The sequence below is a fragment of the Chrysochloris asiatica genome, unplaced genomic scaffold (genome assembly GCF_000296735.1).
Source record: "Chrysochloris asiatica unplaced genomic scaffold, ChrAsi1.0 scaffold00071, whole genome shotgun sequence".
Classification (NCBI taxonomy): Eukaryota; Metazoa; Chordata; class Mammalia; order Afrosoricida; family Chrysochloridae; genus Chrysochloris; species Chrysochloris asiatica.
The window spans coordinates 14885175-14899881 of NW_006408589.1; positions in this window are offsets into that span (position 1 = coordinate 14885175).

Here is a 14707-nt window from a genome sequence, read left to right on the forward strand (position 1 = left end):
TGGGTTAGGCACACCTTAGTCCTGAAAGTTATATCTTTGCTCTTTAACACTTTAAAGAGGTCTTGTGCAGCAGATTTGCCAAATACAGTACTTTGTTTCCATTGAGTGTTGATTGTGGGTCCAAGCAAAATGAAGTCTTTTACAAATTCAATCTTTTCTCTGTATAGGATGATGTTATTTATTGGTCCAGCTGTGAGGATTTTTCATTACATTTTGGTTTCTTTACATTGTGGTTCAACCCATAATGAAGACTGTGGTATTTAATCTACATCAGTAAGTATTTTTAAGTCTTCTTTGCTTCCAGCAGGTTGCATCATGCACATATCACAGATTGTTAATGAGTCTCCCTCCAATCCGAAAGCCACATTCTTCTTCATATAATCCAACTTCTCCAATTATTTCCTCAGAATACAGATTGAATAAGTATGGCAAAAGAATATAACCCTGGCACACACCTTTTCTGATTTTAAACCATTCAGTATCCCCTTGTTAGAACAACTGCTTCTTGGTCTATATACAGGTTCCTCATGAGCACAGTTAAGCAATCTGGAACATCCATTCTTAAGGTTGTCATGATCCACAAAGTTAAAAGTCTTTGCAAAGTGAGTAAAATACAAGTAAACATCTTTCTGGTATTCTCTGGGTTCTGCCAAGATACATCTGACATCAGCAATGATATTCCTTTTTCCATGTCCTCTTCTGAATGTGGCATGAATTTGTGTCAGTTCCCTGTAGATGAACGGTTGCAGCCACTTTTGAATTAACTTCAACAAACCTTTACTTGCATGTGATATTAATCATATTGTTCAATGATTTCTGCATTCATTTGATCACATTTCTTTGGAATGGGCACAAGTATGGATCTCTTCCATCAGCTATCCAAATAGCTGTCTTCCCAATTTCTTCACATAGATAAACGAACATCTTAATGCTCCATCAGTTTGTTGGAAGATTTCAATTTATATTCCATCAATTCTTGGAGTCTTGTTTTTCACCAATGCCTTCAGTGTAGCTTGGACTTCTTCCTTCAGTACCATTGGTAATTGATCAAATGCTACCTCTTGAAATAGTTGAAAATTGATCATTTATTTTTTGTACAATGACTCTGTGTAGACTTTCCATCTTCTTTTGATGCTTTCTGCTTCAATCAATATTTTTCCTTAAGAATCTTTCAATTTTGCAAGTCAAGGTTTGCATTTTTTTTACTCAGTTCTTTCAGCTTAAGAAATGTGAGTGTATTTTTTTCCTTTTAGTTTTCTAACTACAGGCCTGTCACCTTTCATTATAATACTGAACTTTGCTTTCTTGAGCTACCCTTTGAAATTTTCAGTCTGGCACTTCTACTTTCTCATTTCTTCCATGATGGTGTGCTACTGTGGGCTAAAGCATTGGACTGCAAGGTCAGTTTGTACCACAAGGTCAGTGATTCAAATTCACTAGTTGCTCCTGGAAAACCCTAATTGAGGGTTGTTATGAGTTGGAACCAACTCAACAGCACTTAACAACAATGCTATAGAACAAGTTTCAGAGTCTCTTACGACATCATTTTAGTCATTCCTTTCTTTTCCTCTCTCCCTTCTGAGCTTCTTCCTTGTTGTGGTTGCTAAGTGCCATTGAGTCAATTCTGACCCATTATGACCCTGAATAGGGTTCCAAGAAGTGGCTGGTGAGCTTGAACCACCATCCATGTAGTTCAAACAACTTGGTAGTCCAGCGCATTAAGCCAAAGTGCCACACCAGGACTCTCTAAATTTCCTCCAACATTTCCCTTAATGTTCTGTACACCAGCCAGACTGATCTTTAATGTGTCCTTAAAAGTGCCAACTTGCTTATAGACCTCAAGAGGTTTTACTTTCTGTTGACTTAGGATCTACGAGTTTTTTGAGTAATCTCTTCTCTTTATTCAAATATCAAATGCCACCTTCTCTGAAAGGGTTTCTCTGACTTCCTCCTTTAAAGTAGCCACTTCCTTCACTACCACCAAGTCCCACTCCATCACACTTGTATGTATTTTTTGCTTGACAGCATATATCACATTCTAAAATGCAAGTCATTCTTTTTGGCTACATGTTACTAAAATGAAAAATCCAGGGTAGAATGAACGTTATCTAACTTATTCATCACTATACCTTCAATACTAAGAATAGTTATTTACTGGTTTATAGAGCTTACTCAATAAATATTTGTTAAATAAATATACATAGATGAGCAATTGAGAAGTGTAATAAATGAAACTTAATTGGTCTCTTCTAATTTATTTATACCCTGGGACGGAGACCCAAAAGTATCTAGCTGCTTAACATTTGGTTCATGATGTTGTTACTTGGGTCACACTCAACTACAACTATGTTGCATTTAGAATGGCTGGCAAATCAGGGTATCAAATTCAACAAGCATCATAATGACTTAAAAAGCTTTTTAAAACAACCAGGACTGTGATCAGTGACTCAGTGCTACACAAAATCACCCTTTACTAATACTTTAGTACATGTGCAAATGCATATTTCCTATACAATTGTTTAACACTTATTCAGAGGAGGCTGAACACTATGTGAGAGAAGATCCAAGAAGATGGACATCTTGTAACAGTATTTATTTTCTTCTTTATTGACTGCGATAGTTTAGATTTTGTGTCAACTTATTGAGTCCAGGAATATCAATGGTTTAGTAATTAAGATATATAGAGCTATCATCTCCTTGATGAGTTCTAATACAATACAATCAATTTCATAATTTGCTCTTATGTGATCAGTCCAGATTTGATGGAATTATCCAATGTATTGTAAAGCCTCACTTCTGTAATGTTAATGAGGTCAGATGCAATCTACAGGATTAGCTCTATCTTGAGCCCATCTCTTTGTGATATAAAGAGAGAGAGAGTGAGAGAGAAAGATGGATCCACTGCCACCAAGAAAAAAGACCCAAGAGTAGTGCGTGTCCTTTGGACTTGGGGTTCCTGAATAGTGACAATCCTAGATCCAGAAGATTGATGCCAAGACTCATAGATAACTCCAGGGCATGCTGGGCCTCCAGATTCTGAAAGGTGACATGGAGCTTACTTCAGAACCAGTGTTCTGAATTCACATTTCTAGTCTTCTAGACTGTGAGAGAATACATTTCTGGCTGTTAGAGCCATCTAATTGTAGTATTTCTGATATAGCAGCATTAGGGAACTAAAACACTGTCCCAAGAGACTGAGTTAGCTCCATCCCCAAACAATCATGACCCACTAAAGAAAATTACATTTCTTCATCTAATCAGACCCTTCTTTGGAATAGAGTTGAAGGATCTTCCAGTGTTGTTTAAGTATTTACTTTAAGAATGTCACTTTTCTCTACCCTATCTGCTCTCCAAACAGTTTATCAAGTTGTTTCTTTCAACCAAAATTCTGAAAAATATAATTTCGTTCATCCCATTATACTTGTGGTGTCCCTTAAAGAGTGATGGGGCATCACAAGTATAAAGTATAAAAATTGTCTAAATAGACTTCTCCTCAATTTGACTCTGGATTTGATGGTGCAATGGACTTTCAAAAGTAGCTCTCATCAAAAACAAATTACAATGTTTCGAGAACCTTGAAAAACTAGACAAAGCCTTACCATTTCTAGTGAGGTTTTTAGTATAGCTAATTTCACAGAGAAACCCTATCACTGGCATTGGGTTTAAAAGTTATACCACTGAGCTAGTGGTGATTAACTGTAATCTGTGTAGATCTATGGCAGCTGATATGGATTTTCAGTTGTTCCTATGCCAGCAGTTCTCCATTTGTGGACTTTGGACTACCCGAATCTGAATGAGAATGTTTGTTAAAATTTACCTTCTTGGACTCCACCTTGGAGATCATTTCTGAAAATCTAGAGATGGAATCTAAGAATCTCAGTTGATTTTTGTTTGTTTGTTTGTTTGTTTTAGTACAGCTCAAAGAAACACTAGTTACCAATGTTAAAATCTAAATTGGAGAAACTTTTTATTTGGTGTATCATTTCACCTTTCCCTGGACCACCACAAAGTGTCATATTCCTCCCTATAAGCATCTTCGACCCACTCAGTATTCAGTGCTCTCTGGTGCCTCCATGTGGAGGTTCATGTGGGCTATGTGAGTGTATGCAAGTCCAGTACTTCTAGTCCTTCTTAAACTCTTTCACATCTCAAGCACCATTGTTGTTGTTGTTGTTATGTGCCATCGAGTCGGTTCCGACCCATAGCGACCCTGTATAGGGTTTCCGAGGGTGTAAATCTTCATGGGAGTAGAAAGCCTCATCTTTCTCCCGCGGAGCAGCTGGTAGTTTCGAACCGCTGACCTTAAGGTTCGCAGCCCGATTCGTAACCACTACGCTACCAAGCACCATTAGGACAAATATATTTTGATTTACTGATTAAAATACAGAAATGTGAATTAAAAAAAATGAAAACAAAGTGTCTAACTGAATAATTTAATGGCTTCTATAAATGACCAAACTTCATCTCTCATAGTTCGGACATATTGTCAGGATGGAGAAGGTACTGGAGAAGGATATCATGTTTAATAAGGTGGAGGGTCAGAGAAAAAGAAGAAGACCCCCAAGGAGATGGATTAGCCAAGTGGCAGCATCGATGGACTCAAATGTGACAACAGTGGTGAGATTGGTCCAGGATCTGGCAGTGTTTCGTTCTGCTGTACATAAGGTCGCTATGGGTCGGTACTGACTTGATGGCACCTAACAACAACAACAACGACATAGATCTTATTATAAGGAGTCCTGGTGTGGCTGGACTGCAAAGTTGGTTTGAACTGTTAGGTCAGTGGTTCAAGCTCACCAGTCGCTCTTTTGAAACCTTATACAGGGTCCTTGTGGGTCAGAACCTACTTGATGGCACTTAACAACATAGGGCTTATTTATAAACTAAGAAAGAGCTGGAAGTCACATACCAAAAAATTAGAATCATTTTACAACAACAACAACAAATCATTTCAAAAAGGAGATGGGGTCAGAAGACCACTTTTCACTTTCTTTCCCCCCACCTTAAAAGCCCACTCTTCCTTTGAAGTCATCTTTAAAGGTGTGATATATTCAAAATGTAAACACTAGCAATCTATTTATTAAAAGACTTGGGATTTTTATCACTTGCTAGAATACTTTCATAAATATATTTTGGAAAAATAATTTTGTTTTAAATTCTTAAGGGGTTAAAATTAATTATTTTTATTAAAGCAAGTAATATGTTATCTTACAGCTGATGTTGATCCCTAAGTAACATTTATTAGAATAAGAGATTCCTACAAAAGACATTTTTCAATAAGTATTTCAGATGTTAGCTAGAAAAAAAAATGCTCCAAATTTCTTTGAAGTCTAATAAAAGATCTACCATTATTAAAATAGTAATTTAAGCTTATTGTTGTTGTTAAATGCTGTCAAGTCAATTCTGACCCATAGTAACTCTGAATAGGGTTTCCGAGCAGCAGCTGGTGAGCTTGAACCGCCGACCTTGCAGTTGAAACAGCTTTGCAGTCTTCAAATTTATTTGTTGTTGTTAAGTGCCTTCGAGTCGGTTCCGACCCATAACGACCCTGTACAGGGTTTCCAAGGGTGTAAATCTTTACGGGAGTAGAAAGCCTCATCTTTCTCCCGCGGAGCGGCTGGTAGTTTCGAACCGCTGACCTTAAAGTTCGCAGCCCGATTCGTAACCACTACGCAAATGACACTGTTGTTGTTGTTGTTGTTGTTAAGTGTCGTCATGTCGATTCTGATCCATATCGACCCTGTATATGGTTTCCAAGGAGCAGCTGGTGAGCTGGAACCACTGACCTTACAGTTCAAATGACTTTGCAGTCTGACGCATAAGCCCACAACGCCACACCAGGACTCCAAAAATGATACTAAGTACCTGTAATTCCTCCTGGTTTAGAGATTATACTAAAAACAAACAAAAAAACAAAACTAAAGCAATGTTGAAGGAGACCTTAGTATATAGAGGATTATCAGCTGGGCAGCTAAAGAAGGTCAGCTGTTTGGAAGCACTCAGCTGAAGAAAGATGAGCCTTCCTGCTCCTGTGAGGATTTACAGCCTCTTCAAAGGACTGCTCTGAGTCAGAACCAACTCAACAGCAAACTACCACACTACAAAAGCAGTGGAGGACTGCACAGTTACTTAGTGAATTTAATCATTAGATTTTATATTAATTCATTTATATCATGGTTTCTCTTTTCCTTAAAATAAGTCTTTTACAAAATGATGTCTGTAATTGCTTGATGTCATAATGCCTCTAGTTCTTTTTTGTTGTTTTTTAGAGTAAGACTCATCCTCATATTTATTTTGTATAATTTATATATCTAAGTTTGGGACACTGCATCTTTACAAATTATTGTTGTTATTATTAAGTGTCATTGAGTTGGTTCTGACTCATAGCAATCCTGTATAGGGTTTCTGATGAGTAGCTGGTGAGTCTGAATAACTGACCTTGTGGTTCAAACTGACCTTATGGTCAAGTGCTTATCTTACAACAAGGTTTAGAGCATTAGGCAAAAGAGAAACAAATAAATAATAGAAAATGCCTGAAGGAAAAATAAAACTTTCTTAATAACTACTATTTATTTGCCCAAAATTTCATGCTTGTTTTTAGTAGTAATGCTCTAAATAGAGTATTATTAGCAGATTTATGAATTAGCATATTATTTATAGGTCTAAACTGAACAATATTCATTACTAGCCTAAGTGCCTATGTTTTCATAGTAATTGTTATTATGCAAAAATTAAAAATAAAAAGACGATAAAAGTACCCGTTCTAATATACTCACAAGCATGTGAGTGTGTGTGTGTATGTGGGTGGGTGTGATTCCTCTAAGGAAACAGTGATTAAACCAAACTAAAGACTCTTCAGAACAAAGAAACAAATGATAACAAATTTGAAAAGAAGGATACCATGACCTCATTCTAATTAATGACTTTGACAATCATTACTGGCTGTCGAGAGGCATTAGTCAAGGTTTAGTTTTTAGCCCAGGCATTTACCACTCAATATCATACAGCAAAAGTGAAGAACTTCTCCATGTCAATTACCCATTACAAACAAACTATCAAGCCACTTTGAAACAGTTAAACAAATCTATACATTGATATTTACTGGCATCTTTCTATGCCACATTGAGCCTACTTGAGGTTTATGTAACAAAAACTTCTGTTCAAATATTTCTGATATGTTAAAATTGGGAAGGTCTCAAAGGAAATTAGGATTAAGGTCTACTACAGAAAGACTGGGTATTCCTATCCAAACAGTAAAAAAACAGAGAAGTGTCTTATCAGTGGCCCAATTTAAGGATGCCTTTAAACCTTCCATTTCATTAAATTGCATGGCTGGATAGGAGAGTCATGCTAAAATATTGTGATTAACACAAAGGAAGCTTAACAGACAATGCTATTATAGGTGAAAGACTGCTAATTGCCATCTTCCCAATAACTTATTGATTTTAATCAAATCTTCCTAGAGCAGCATGCTAGCGGCAAATGGATAACTAGATAGAGGGAAAACACAACAATAGAAGAAGTAATATGAAAAAAATTATTCATGTTTGATATGTATAAAATTGAACAAATATTCTTGATCAGCATTTATACAAATAGAGATTTGTGGGGAAGGTGCTATCTAAATTGCTTCTCTCACAGAGTATTGAAAATTACCATAACTGTTAGCATTTTTAATTATTTTGATCTGCTGAAAATAGATTAAACTGAATGGGAAATTGGCTTATTAAGGCTTATATATTTGAGTTAATATGAAAGATTCTCAGTCAGTGTTCCTCCAGAATCTTTTAGTCTAAAAGACACACACAAACACTGATTAACAATGGGTAAGGGAGGAGTGAGAGTTTTAATCCTCTGAGAGTAAAGTTTTGTTTTTGGAAGCTTATAAGAGAAAACTTTCTCTCTCCTATCAGTTCACTGGAGTTCTGGTGTCGTGCTGTAGGATAAAGCACTAGACAACAAGGTCAGTTTGAACTACAAAGTTGGCAGGTCAAATTCACCAGTCCTCCTTGGAAAAACTATACAGGGTCGTTGTGAGTTGGAACTGACTTCATGGCACTCAACAACAACAACAACATCTGTTAATTAATGAGATGTAACTACATCTGGTAATGAAAATATTTTACAAATGAACAATTGGTCTGTTTGACAGACTGAACCAAGTTTTTGTAGGGGAAAAAGAGTCTTGCTAGAGGAAGCTTAACACTTAAAAAGATGGAGAACTCTTGAAAGTCGTCTTGTAATATAAGAGCAGTTTCTCAGGGTGAGATTCAATATAGTGTGAAACATTGAAGAACTCACACGTTGGTGATTCACTGATGATGAAAAAGAAGTGTAATGCCATGTTTCAACTGCAGTCTTTAGTCAGCCCCATAGCATCCCACTGACAGTTTGTCTTCTGGTAATATCTAATTTATTCAAATGATCACACTGAACCCAAAGGTGGATTTCAAATATGAACACGACAACACTTTATTTAAAGAGAATATTTAAATTATATCTCTTGCTACTCAAATTGATAACAAAACTTTTTTTGTCACAAAAATATCTCCTTCAACATCTGTGCTAGAACTTAAGTGTTTTAAAAACTTAGAACTGGGTAAATTAACTTCAACACTATTAACATTTTCAGTTTGGATAATTTGTTGTTGTAGAGAGCTGTTCTGTGTATAGTAGGCATTTGAGCAACATCTATAGCCTCTGTCCAGGAATGCCATTAGCGCCACCCTCCCCAGGGAAACACAAACTGTTTCTGGATATTATAAAATATCCCTGGTGGGTAAAACTGCCCCAGTTTGAGAACCACTGGCTTAGTAGAAGGGGCTGCTTTATATAAGGATGCATGTCAAATCATTGTCCAGAAAATTCCCATTTCATCACAAAAATACATAAACTGATGGATTTTGCATTAAAGCTCTGAAGTCTGAGAAGTTGCTCTCTAAATATACTGAATCTATAAAAACACCTGTATCTAGGTCAGCATTTTAAATTCATGAGAGTAATTGAGTGTATGAAAACAGGTAGAAGAAAATAATCACAGTGGTAGTTTGAAAATGCAAGGAAGTTGCATGACTATAAACTACTGCCTTCTGTTTAAGGTCTTAGGGAAATACAGTCTAGTCCAATGATGGCAAGTGGCTTGAAATTAGTTGCCAACTCCAGCTGATTAGTAGTGGCTGACAGGAACCATGTATTGAGGAGGTGTCTGATGTTATATCCAGGCCCAGCAGGCTTTAAGCTGTGATTGATTAACAATGTCTGCTTTGGACAAGGAGAAGAGGAGTAATGGCAAATATTTCATATATCAACCCATTTCTCTCCAGTTATTTCGAACAATTTTGTTATCCAGACTATTTTTAACTTCCAGTGAGACTATGGTGTACTGCTTTTGTTTCATAAATAAATGAATGACAAAAATATATCCAAATAAATAAAATTAAGGTCACTTCTAATTATTGACTAAGCATCACCTACTTCCTATGCATTCTTTAAACTGTAGGCATATTGTTGGAACTTAAACAATACATATAATAGAGTGTTTTATATGAAAAAAACAACAAATTGTGTTCTAGTGATCTTTTCTCCAAAGAAAAGAAACAAGCCACTCTCCTATTTTAAAAAGTCACAGCGACACTTCCCAGGAGCATATAGTTTCTTGTAAAATATGTATAATTATTTCCATTCTCTGTTATCTTGTATTAATTTTCATTTGAGTTGCCAAGAATAAATATCAGATCAATGATTCTTCATATCTACACAAAGGTAGGTTGTGTAGTTGCTTTCTGAGGAGACTGAGGACAAGGTAACTTTTGTACTCCTTTAAGGTTGAAAATAGCTACACATATGATAATTCTTGTGAATACTTAAACAAGAAATAGTCAATCGTACACAGGCAATGCTAAAGACCATTGTTTCCTCAAATAATACTGCATTATATTATTTTTCCCACAAAATTAATTAACTTATAGCAAAATGGTCTTGAATACCTTCTTTATATAATTATTGAATGTATAATAACATAAAAACAATATATACAAAACCATTCTCTGATTACAAAGCATACCATTTCTTAAACCTTTCCAATTTCATGCCTGGACCTAGCAGTTGGCTTTCAGTTTAGTAACTAGTGCTTATAAGGTCATTTTTCTCACTTTGCTTGAGTTGCTATACAGACAACGAAAATGAAAATAAACTCTTCCAAGATGGAGATTCTAGGTTCCTCACCAATTGAATTACCCTAGAAAGCCTTACCACCACTCATTGGTCATTTTGTTGTAGTATGTATGACTTCTGTGTGCTGTAATGCTTAAAACTATGCCATCGGAACTTCTAATGCCAGCAGGGTCACTCAGGGTGGCCAGGTTTCAGCAAAGCTTCCACGCTAAAACTGACTGAGAAGAAAGACATGATGATCCACTTCTGAAAAAACTGGCCAGTGAAAACCTTAAAACCTTATGAATATCAGCAGAACACTGTCTATTATAGTACTGGAAGATGAGTTCCTCAGTTTAGAAGACACTTAAAATAGGATTGGGGAAAAACTGCCTCCTCTGGATAGAGTCAAATTTAAAGATGCGAATAAAAGCTTTTGAGACCTTCATTTGCTGATGGGCTATGACTCAAAATGAGAAAAAAAATAGCTGCAAACATCCATTCGTAATTGAAACATGGAATGTACAAAGTATGAATCTAGGAAAACAAAAAGTTGTAAACCATGAAATTGAACACTTAAAGATCAATACTCTATGTAATAGTGAACAGAAACAGACTGATATTGGCCATTATGACTCAGACAATCATATGGTGTTCTATGCTGGGATTGACAAATTGAAGAAGAATGGCATTGCATTGCCTATCAAAAAGAACATTTTAAGATCTGTTCTGAAGTTCTACTCTGTCAGTGAATGGATAGCATTCATACATCTACAAGAAAGACAAGTTAATATAACAATTATTAAAATTTATGCTCCAACTGCTAATGATATTGAATACTTTTTAAAGAATTTCTGCCACTTGAAATTGATCAAACACGCAATGAGGATACATTGATTAACGCTGGTGGTTGAAATATGAAAGCTAGAAGCAAAGGAGAAGGATTAATAATTAGAAAAATGACATCAGAGATAGCATGGTCGAATTCTGCACGACCAACAACTTATTCATTGCAAATACCTTCTTCAAAAACAAGACGATATATTTGGACTTCACTAGATAGAATAGACAGGAGTCTAATAGAATATATTTGTGGAAGGAGATGATGGAGAAGCTCAATATCATCAGTTAGATCAAGGCCAAAGGCCAACAACATAATAGATCAATTGCTCATAGGCAAATTCAAGTTGAAGCTGAATAAAAATTTTCAAAGTCTAGAAGAATGAAAGTACAGACTTGAACATATCCCATCTGAATTTACAGACCATCTCATCCATAGCTTTGAAGCATTGCACTAATGACTAAAGGCCATAATGTCAAAATGACATTATGAGATGGTATCAAGGATATCATACATGAAGAAAGGTAAAAGGTCATTAAAAAGACAGGAAATAAAAAAAAAGATAAAAAGAGATTTCTGAAGAGACTCTAAAACTATAAACTAGATAGCTAAAAAAGGAGGTAGATGAAACTTTCTGCTCCCAAGAAGATCTGAAGCGTCAGAAACTTTAGACAGGGTTGCTATGAGTCGGAACCGACTCCACAGTGCTTAAGAACAACAATAAAGTGAATGGATGTAGTGACTGTAGAGGATAAGCAAGGTACTGTGAACCATAAAGTCAGCAATTTAAGCCTACCAGCCACTCTGCAAGAGAAAGTTGAGGCTTTGTGCTCCCGGAAATATTTACATCCTGAAAAACCCTATATGGGGCCCTTAGGAGTTGGATCCAATTAGAGGGTAACTATCAACAACAACAAAAGGGAATGACAAAGCAAAAAAGCTAAAGAGAAGATTTCAAAAGACAGTTCAAGAAGACAAAGTAAAGTATTCTAATGAAATGTGCAGAGACCTGAAGCTAGAAAACCAAAAGGAAAGAACATGCTCTGAATTTCTCAAGTTGAAAGAATTGAGGAAACAATTCAAGCCTCAGCTTGCGTTATTGAAGGAGTCTATGGACAAAATACTTAACAATGCAGAAAGCATCAAAAGAAGAGGTAAGAAATACAGCGTCATTATATCAAAAAGAATTGGTCAATGTTCAATTATTTCAAGAAGCAGCATATGATCAAAAACCAATGGTACTGAAGGAAGAGGTTCAAGCTGTACTAAAAGAACTGCTGAAAAACAAGCCTGTAGGAATTGAGAGAATACAAATTGTGATGTCTCAACAAGCAGATACAACACTGTAAATTCTTACTTATCTATGCCAAGAAACTTGAAAGACATCTACCTGGCTAATTTACCCAAAGATATCCACATTTGTGCTCATTCTTAAGAAAGGTGATCCAACAGAATACAGAAATTATGGAATACAGAATACAAAATATTTCATGCAAGTAAAATTTTGCTGAATATTAAAAATGGTAGCAGCAGTATATCAACAGAGGACTGCCAGAAATTCAAACATTCAGGAAGAGGAATGAATTGGAGTATATGAAGTCCTGGTGTGGCGCTGTGGGTTAATGTGCCAGACTGCAAAGCCGTTTGAACTGCAAGGTCGACAGTTCAAGCTCACCAGCTGCTCCTTGGAAACCCTATATAGGGTCACTATGGGTCAGAATTGACTTGATGGCACTTGACAACAACAACAACATTGAAGAAGTCAGATGAATCTTAGCTTAAAGCAGGAAACACCAGAGTGATGTTTACTTGTGTTTTACTGACTATGCCAAGACATGCAACTATGTTGTTGTTGTTTTTATGAGCTGTAGAGTTGGTTCCAACTCATAGCATCCCTATATAGGATTTCAAGTCTTCAAATCTTTGCGGGTACAGTAATCCCCATCTTTCTACCATGGAGTGGCTGGCAAGCTTGAACTGAAAACCTTGTGGTTCCCAGTCCATTGCTTACCATATGGAGCAACATTTCCCCCATGTAACTAAGTGGATCATCATAAATTCTGGATAATATTACAAGGAATAGGAATTCCAGAACACTTAACTGTGTTCATATGGAAATTGTACATAGACCAAGAGACAGCACTGGAACAGAATAAGAGGATGCTGAGTGATTTAAAATCAGGAAAGTTGTTGTTTTTGTTTTTGTTTTCAGCATACTCACTCAGTTTGTATACTGAACAAATAATTCAATACATTATATTACATAAAGAAGAATATGACATCAGGATTGGAAGAAAACTCACTCATTAATAACCTGTGATATGCAGATGTCAAACCTTGCTAAAGTGAAGAATTCTTCCTGAAGCAGTCACAGTTTTTGGTATGGATTATATTTCAACATAATGAATTTAAATATTCTCACAGTTGGAGCAATAACACCATCATTAAGAATAGAGAAAGTACTGAAGTTCTCAATACTTCTTCAGTGTTTGGCCCCTCCTCTCATACTTCGGACATATTGTGAGAAATGGAGTCTGGACATCCTGGCTTCCAAGGAGCACCCTGGCTGCACTTCTTCCAACACAGACTTGTTATTCTCATAGTACTTTAATATTCTCCTACAACACCATAGCTCAAATTCATCAATTCTACAGTCTTCTTTATTCATTGTGCAATTTTCACAACAATATGTTTTTGAAAATACCATTGGTTAGGTCAGGCACACATCTTTGTTACTGAATACGTGAAAGAGGTCTTGTGCACCAGATTTGCCTAATGCAATATGTAGTTTGATTTCTTGACTGCTGCTTCCATGAATGTTCATGGGTTGATCTGTGCAAAATGAAGTCTTTGACAACTTAAATCAGTTATCCTTTTATCTTTTCTTTTTCTTTGAATGACTGGTTCTCTATTTTTTTTTTTTTTTTTTAAAAAAGCACTTTTCAATTCTCATTGGTTTTTCTTTCTCCCTATCAGTCTCCTAAAGAGACCACACCAAAGGAGAGTACATTTTAAGCCATTAAGCTGCAGGATTTACATCGAACATACTTCACAGAAACCTCACCAAAATGGGGGACTGGGTAAAGGACTTTTAAAAGATGAGCACACTGCCACTGTACAGACTGCATACAGAACTCAGACACATACGATGGCCAGTGCACCCCTCTCCAGAGAAGCAAATTTACAAAATCAGATAAAATTTCAAAAAAGCTTTGTATGTAAGATATTCAAGATTTCTCCAGCACTGTCTGATACAAAGCACTTTCAGATGGCACTTTGAGAGATAGCAACTTCAGACCCAGAATAGAGTGATGAGATGAGTTTCATATGGCTAAATCAGTGGCAAATCATTTTCTTTTCTGTCTTGGAGGCAGAAGAGCAAATAAGTGGTCACCCCAACAGAAGGGCACCTGATACATTCTGTGAGTAGTTAGGAAAGGAGTGGAGATAGGATGGCAAAGTGATGTAATTGCAGACAGAGGTCTCATCATATAAATTTGTTTGCTCACTTCTGACAAAGTAAAATAAAGTCAAACTCACTTTGTATGAAGATACATTAAACCTAAAAATTTGGAATGTTGTTGTTGTTGTTAAGTGTCGTTGAGTCAATTCCGACCCATATAGCGACCCTGTACAGGGTTTCCGAGGGTGTAAATCTTTACAGGAGTAGAAAGCCTCATCTTTCTCCCGCGGAGCGGCTGGTAGTTTCAAACC